The following is an 8509-nucleotide window of genomic DNA, read 5'->3' as shown; positions in this document are numbered from 1 at the left end:
AGGGCGAGGCTGATAAAGGAATTGGTACGACTGGATAGCTGAAGGTTCCATGCCAGAATTCCAATTAATGTGACTCCACAATAAATATGTAGTTGAAGCCTGAAAAGAAAAGCCCTTTTAGTAAAGCCACTAAGAATAAGGGAAGCAGTGATAGAAGTAATCCATTCAAGATTTTACACTTTTATCAAGTTCAAAAGTAGTGATAGAAGTAATCCATTCAAGATTTTACACTTTTTTATCGAGTTCAAAATGAATCTGATGAAAGCTTTTTTTTTAATCTCCATAGTTCAAGTACTAAACTATTTTTTTCACTTGGTACTGGAATTTTTAACTTTTATATTTTGCTCATGGATATTAAGGGAGGTGCATCTTTATGGATATTAAGTGTTTGCTACCATAATGTTGCATAAATCTGTGACGAGATACAGCATAATTTCTTCTGAGGCATATACTTTTTAAAAAGCCTTTTAAGGAAAGAAGTCTACTGATTGCATTCCATAGCTATGAAATGTCTTGCATAAAATATCATAAACATGGAAACTTCTTGCATTAAAAGACGGTAATATATGCAACTGCCTCTGGTAAAGGACACAGCTATGCCAATGGCATAAATACTACTTCAGTAACTGTTAGAAGCATACTTTGAAAAACATAGCTGACTAGCATTATATTATTTTACTAGTTTTTTGATGTAGGAAAACATTTATAGCAACTAAGTGTGAAACTTGAGAGGGTGGAATGAAATTTCACTGCCTATTGAGGTCTTGACAAAAGCCAATGAAAGAGAAATAAATTCTTGCTGCTTTAAATCAACATGGGAATCTGGTTGGCATGATTGTATTGGGGAATCTCCACCCCTTCTGTCTGCTCAGGGCGGACAGAGAACTACTTAGAGCGCAGGTGAATCCTGTATATTCACTGTTTTGGGTTTTCTTGTGGGCAGTGCAGACTTCCATCTCCTAATGCAGTTCCCCTTCTGTTTTCCTCTTCTCTCCCTCCACTGGGAAACTAGCTCAGAGAAACCAGTAGTCTTTAACCTATAAGCAGCTTCTTCCTAATGTCTCTTTCCTAAAGGTAAAATTATGCCTTGAGGATGTTTCCAAGCACAGGAGTGGCTCCTCGTTCAGGACTGTCTGGTATGCTCTCAGCATGTCTCCTTGACCAGAGAATATTAACTTGTACATAGTAATTCTCACAGTGGAGAAATCTAGTGAATTGCTTGCCCTTCTTGGGATTTTTACTCTCAGTAAAATATTTCTCTTGGATCTGTCACCGTAATAATAAATACGCACACCTAACTAAAAGTTTTGAGCTGATTTTGTGCAAGTTCAAGTTAAATGTAAGGCATCAGGATCATTGTTAATTCAAAAGGAAAAAGCAAGTTATGTGTTAGATTCTTTTAATGTAATTCTTTTACAGAGTTAAGGAAATTATGATAGGGATTATTAATACCTTGGTTGTCTTCAGTCTAGCAATTAAAACGTGATGTTTACATACTGTGGGTAAGACTTTCAGCAAAAATGGATAGAAAGTGCAGAATTGACTGTTTTTACAGTTTTAAGTATAGAATGCCCCAAGATAGGAGAAGACTTGACTAGGTGTGAGGATGCTTATTTGCAAGTAGGAAGACCTGGGCTCATGTCTCGCTTCCCAGAGTTTCTGAGCTCTGGATAACAAGTGTTCACTGAAAAAAATACCCAAGTTGCATTCCAAACCTGCATGTTCTTTTCTTTGTGTACTAGAAGCTTAGTGGTAGCTGACCGTTATTCAGTATATCATGGAGTTTAGAATTTAGGGTATTTTTAAAGACTAAGGCTTGTAGTAGCAATTCCCAGGCTTTGTTGTGCACAATGTCTTTTAAGGGAACAATAGTTTGTAGGTCTTTATCAACATAAGGTGATTAAGCCCAGAAAAGGGCTGTTGCTGTGGCTTTTGGCTTGGAGGCACACGGTGCCAGCAGATCAGGCTGCTGGCTACAGAAATACTGTTGGTCATTTTCTCATTTAAATACAAGCAAAACTAAATGACCATAGCAGGAGAATTGATTTTTGTTTTCTGGAATTTTTTTTGCCATAGGCAACACCATTATTTTGGAAGGTTGCCTGAAGTTGTCCCAGATGCTTCTTACAGAAAAATACAAGTGAGTGCATCATTAAAGGCAAATTCAATGTGAAAACACACATGCTCTTTTGATTTCAGGATAAGTTGAATCTGAGGAAGGTAAAAAAAAAAAATCTTTATCTAGAAGAATAGGTATTAAAAAATGTTCAACAACTGCAGTAGAATAATCTGTTAAACATGACAGACTGAAATTATCATCATACTGATTAAAAAAGGAAGAAGGAAAAGAAGTACTGATCTCTCAAGGCTTCCATCAGCTTGGGCTAACTTTGAAGTACATTTGGAAAATAGGCCTTATCCTTCTTTGACTTTGAACTGAACCAGAAGTGATACAGAAACAGCTTTGGATCATATAGTTGAGGAACAAACTTAAATTTTAAGAGCTTTATGGTGGGAAGTAAGACTCTGACTGTGTTCCATTTCTGGCAGTGGTCAGTATCTTGATTATTTCTCTACTTATGATATCATAGCTTCACTATGTGAGTGCTGTCATTTTAAAAAGCCAAAATTATTCAAAAGAGTGGGGAATTTTTCTACTTGGCTTTGACCTTTTTTTACCTTTAGAACAGAGCACTGCATAGAAATTTGTGATGGTATAATAGACATTTAACATATTGATAGCTGTACAAATAAATGCTTGTCAGTTTGCTTTTTCACACAGAATATTCTAAGTTGGAAGGCACCCACAAGGGTCACTGAGTCCAGCTCTTGAACATTTTGTACAGTTTCTGTACTCTGCCCACTTTGTACAGTTTCTGTACTTTGCATTCAGTAACCACTTGATCATTTAATGTTGTCATTATGTTGATCTGTGTTATTTAGGTATTAGAAGATAATGAATATAAAAAGTCATTGGTGAAAGTCATAAATTAATGTCATACTTCATATTATGATATGAGCATCTTGAGATGAAAAATACACATGTGAGCAGAGAGCTGTGTGGCTTTTCCTCCTTTAGCAGACATCCATGTGTCTACCTATTAGTCTGATCGCTGCTTTAAATTAAAATTTCTATCAGAATGGATAACCTTTCCACTGCAGCTCATCAGTGTATACTATTTATTTACTTCTTAGATTATACTGGAATGTGTTCTTTCCCTGGGAGTATCACCAGCTATGGAATTAAGGAATAGCATGCAGGTGAATGACCTAGATATTTCACACTATGCAGCTGGGAATGAACAAATGGTTCTCATGTTTTGGTGCATTAGCACCAAACAGAGGAAATAAGCTTTCATGAGAATGATTCATCCAAATCAGGTGAATGGATACATATCGATATTTATTGCAATTGGATGTAGCGCTGAACACTTGAAAGAGTGCCATAAGAACATTTAATTTAGAACAAGCCTGTCTTTGCATTGTCAGGATATTTTGTTTTACTTCTCTGTGTGTCATCTTCTGAGATCATTTTCTCCCATCAGGAACTGGTGGCCTGGAAATCCTGAAGGCAAAGGCAATACATGACTTGCAACTGGAAAACAATCGTCTGATAAGAGCACCAATAAATTACATGATAAAGTTTTCTTTAAAAATGAAAAGGTAGAATGAAAAATGAAGCTATATCAAACCTTATAAGATATTTAGACAAGTCTGATGGCATAAGGTTTATGTGAATAAATAAGTAGGATAAAAAAAATCCCATTTTGGTTTCCTGCTCCCCCTTCCCTGCGATTTCCATGAAGTCATGCAGAGTATTTCAGATAATGTTTTTCAGTGCAAGGCACAGCTATGATTTCTGCTAAGGAGGATTTTTGCCTTTTTTCTCAAGGAGGAATGTTAAAACTTCAGTGGAAAGCTGTGTACCCCTAGGCTAAGTCAACTTTAAGAGTAACTTTACAACTGATGAACTTTATCAGCTGTGCACGTTTAGAATGTATGTATGCAGGTGCTGAGAAAAATCTCCTTTGCACTGCTAGAAATAAACTCAGCTTGTGATACAATTCAGTGGGGACAAAGTCTTTGAAGCAAAAGAAAATTGTTTTCTTAGGATGAGCCAGCAGAGCCTGGTGCCTGACTCTCCTCCATGAGCTGAACAAAGACACCTCATAACAAAATGGTAACTGTTTAATACCCTTTCCCATTGGTTGGATATTCAGGAATTTACATTCTCTCCCGACCACCTACTCTTCTGTCCCTTCCCTCTCATCCTCTTTCCTTTTTGGTCCTGTCTTCAGCCCTGCTCCTCTCCCAGCTCACAGCAACACCCAGCAGATCAACCAGAGCAAATCCAAATCATAGATAACAGCAGACAGGGAACCAACAGCTTTCATTCTTTTTACTCAATAATCCTTCTTTTGGCTGCAGCAAAATGTTGTTTCATCTCTCACAGCATGAGGACTAAAAAATGAGTGGAATGCTGTAATTTAGCTGAACAAGTTTGCAAACTAATGTGGTGTAGGAGGGTGGACATAGAAGGGTATATTGGTGCATTTTGTCCTTATGGGAAACCACACACACTCTCTTGAATATTAAGGGGGATTAACTTCCAAAATTAGGTGTAAAGTACATTTAATATAGAAAAAGGTGCCAGTTCTTGTTTAAAGGAGTTACTTCCTCATACTGTACAGTGATTTTTTTTTGTTTTATTTGTGTTGGTTTTTTGTTTTTGTTTTTGTACAGGATTTTTGGTGATTTTTTTAATTGTTATTTTTCTTTCTTTGCTTTGTTTTATTTTGATTTTTTTTTTCCTCCCAGATGACTGATGCAGCACAGGGACTGCAAGCAAAGATTCCTCTGCTTCAGGTATCATATGTGACCCAGAGAAAAAAGTAGTTTGAAAAGTTTACATGGCAATCTGAGGAGAATCTTTCTTCCAAAACAAGGGGTAGTAGATTTTTATTTATTTTATTTTGTAAGATCCCGTTTCAATAACTTTTGATGGGTTCTTGTAGGGTGTTGTCTAATTTCATGACTGAACTTGTATTCTCCCCTGCTCAGCTCTTTGTTAGGTTTTTTTTCCCCTTGTAGGAAGTAAAGGGCAGAGTTCTCAGCATCATTTACCAACTGTGACACTTGGAAAGCTTCGAGGGCACAAAGTGAGGTACTGATGCACCTTGGGGGATAATTTAAGCAAGTACATCTTTCTCTTCAAAATACCTATTGCTACTTTAATGTTAGGTAAGTGATTTTTAAATCACTTTGAAGTTTCATACAGTTTGGATTGTTTAGAGAGGCTCTGTCATTGACAGATTTACGAATTTATATTTTCCTCTCTTATCTCTAAATCCCACAAAGAGAACTTAAAATAACTCTCCATTTAGCTGTGTTTGACATACCTGTTGACTCTTCACACTCTGCATGCTTTTTGGAAGCTAGGCTTTGTTTGAACACCTGGTCCATCCAATTTCCTGCAGCTCCTGATTGCTTTTTTCTCTGGGTAAGCCTTTAAGGCTACATAACATGGGTCTGGCTCAGATAAGGGTTTGGTGTTTTAATGTTTGGTTGAACTGCACAAAGGTGTGGTGGAGCTCTGAGGGGGAAATGAAGTGTGCCTGTTCTTAAGTGTCACAGCACTTCATCTGCTTCACTTGACCCTGCAAGCTTTTTGTTTTTCCTCTTCAAAAAGCATGGAAGGGATCCTCTCCTGAGCTTCCTCCATGCTGGCCAGGAGCTGGGTAAGCCTTCTTAGATGCACCGAGCCAGAGCATCAGTCCCACTGAAAATTGTGCTGTGAACCATGGCCAAGACACATTCAGGTCACTTCTAAGTGACCTGGTAACCATCTCTCACTTGCAGGATAATTTAATGTGTTTAAAGTTCCTGGACAGGCCAAAAAAAACCAAATGAAGGTGCAGTTGAATGGGTATTGAAGTCAGCCTAAAAAATGCAATGATGTGGTTCTGTTGCTTACCATGTTTTCCTTTCCTCTCCTCTTCCTCTCTTACAGCTGTGTGTGTGTAGCGCTCCTTGAAGGGTGGTGAACATGTTCATCACACAATTATGGATAAACAAGGTTAGAATCTCTGCTGAATGAGTTAACCTTTTGTTGAAGCTAGGTATTTAATTCAGCTGAAATTTAATTCAGCTGAATGTCTTAGTGAATATTCTGAAATGCTTTAAATACTGAAACTAGCCAAAGTTTGGCACACTGTTTGTGAGGGTGTCATTTAATTTTCTTGATTTTGACCAATTGGCAAACAAACCTCTAATCTAGCAGCTAAATTTAGCAAAATTCCATTTTATTACAGTGGAACAGAGTTGTTTCCCATGCTATGAGCCTTTGATTTCCTAGTCTTTGATTATTTTTTCCTTAATTTTTTCCCCTGGTTAATGGATTGATTTGAATGGGTTTGTTAAGGGGCTGTGTTTATTTGTGTTTTTTGTCTCAGTAGAAATTTTGATGCCCAAAGCCCATATATGGCTTGTGTCTAACAGGAAAAAAAAAAAAAAAGCTTTATTTGAGATTTGGGTTATTGGTGATGTTTACCATCAATCTTAATAATATCATAACTCCAATTTTTGCACAATTTTAATAAAAGGAATACATTCAGTCTCTTGGAATGATTGCAAAACCAATTACAGAAATGTCAGAATTTCCACAGGAAGGTAACCTTCCTCTTAGCAGTATCAGGTGAACAAAACAAACTGATAGTGATTAAAGTGTCAGGATATAATTGCATTTTCTTTCAAATAAACCATCAACTCTCAATAAATAATTAAAACAAGTCATGTTCCTCAAGATGCTGCAGTTGAGTATCTTTTATTAAAAAGTGCTAGGAGCCATTATTAGGTTTTTTAAAATGATAATTTGTTTCTTTATGTCAGATTTTATTACTTTGCTGTTCTCTGGGGTATATTTTCTTTTCCCCAGATTTACTGGGAGAACATAACTTGTGTCACAAGCTGTAATGAGATTTACTCCCCAAGATGGTTTTACAAGGAATATGTGAACACAGACTTAGGAATGGTAAGTAAATTTTAAAACCAGTGTCCCAAGAGCTATAGCATGTCTATGTAAAGCTTTGACATATAAATTAAAGAGTGTCTTTCTCTTTTTTTTCAATATTTTCTCTAGCTAATTGCTTACTCTCTGCTGTCTTAATAAGACTTCCAGTTTTAATAAACAACATAAAACCCAGAGGGGCAAGGGAGCCATGAGAGTGGACAGTGTCCTGCTCATTGGTGATGATGAAATATGAACTAGAGCAAAGGTTTTTGGCTTGAAGAATCCAGGGATGTTTTGTGGGACTGACAGGTTGTGATGTTAAACTTCTGACCGCCTTATTAAACATAGTAAATTATGTACTAGAGCGTTGCTTTATTATTTTTCAGGATAGAAGCAGAGATGTAAAAATATGTTATTAATATTTTTCACTTAAGCCTCCTTCTTGCCTAGTGCTTTGCTTTTTTTTTTGGTCTGATGTAAGCTGGTTGCACAATTTTCTCTGAAAAGGCCAAAAACTGTTGAAAAGATTTTTTTTTTTAATCTCCAGAAACTGAAGTTTAAACATGAACCCTAATTTTTCATTTTGCCTAATTAAAATCCGCCATCCAATTAAATCTCCAAAACAAGTATAAATTAAATGAAAACTGAGTAAAATATTCTGTAAGACAAGTAATTAGCAGGCAGTTGTCAAATCTTGTTGCTGGTATGAATAAGCACAGAAGTTTCTTTGAGGTTTCCAACTCACCAAAGGTTAGACTGTGCTAGACACAGTTCTCTATGTAATACAAATTTTAAATGGGTGTTGTTCTAATACTTGCTTTTATGAAGGTGTGTAAAGAAAAAAGAATGAAAAATTTTTCCAAATTTTGCTATTTTTATAAGGGCGTACATACGAAATTTACAAATTCTTAAGCCCGGGGTGCAGAGGTCTTGTATAAATGAAAAAATAAACCATTAAAAAAATATCAAATGGGGCAAATGCTTTCAAAGACCTTTCTGTGGATAAAGGCTGTTGCCTTCCATTTCCAAGCCACACCTTAATTGTGCATTCTCACACTAGTACTTTATCTTTGTTTGCTTGTCTCTCTATGCTGGTGTGATAAACTGGATGTTCTCCTTGGAAACTCTTCTACTTTCCTTAAGTTTTAGGTAAGTGTAGTGGATGCTAGTGATCAATGCACAGGATGTGGTACCAATGACTCTCCTACTTTTAAATCCCTTTTTTTGATGGAGAAGAGTAGTAATATTTCCTTTTCTAAGCATGACAGATTTGTTCCTTTTGAGTGTAAAGGTTTGCTCAACATTGATGGTTTACTAAAACTAGCAAAGTTTTCATGTTAATAGCTAATGTTATCCTCAGAAGTCACACCAAAGACTTGACTCAATCTCTTAGACATTATTTCATTGATGATTTGATGGACTCCACATCTTCAAGTTTTAGTCTGCTGTAGTTCTGTACTTTCATATGAAGCTTGAGCATTGCAGCAATGAAGCTTGAAG

The sequence above is a fragment of the Geospiza fortis genome, unplaced genomic scaffold (genome assembly GCF_000277835.1).
Source record: "Geospiza fortis unplaced genomic scaffold, GeoFor_1.0 scaffold276, whole genome shotgun sequence".
NCBI classification, from domain to species: domain Eukaryota; kingdom Metazoa; phylum Chordata; class Aves; order Passeriformes; family Thraupidae; genus Geospiza; species Geospiza fortis.
Note: the sequence above shows the minus strand (reverse complement) of the source record.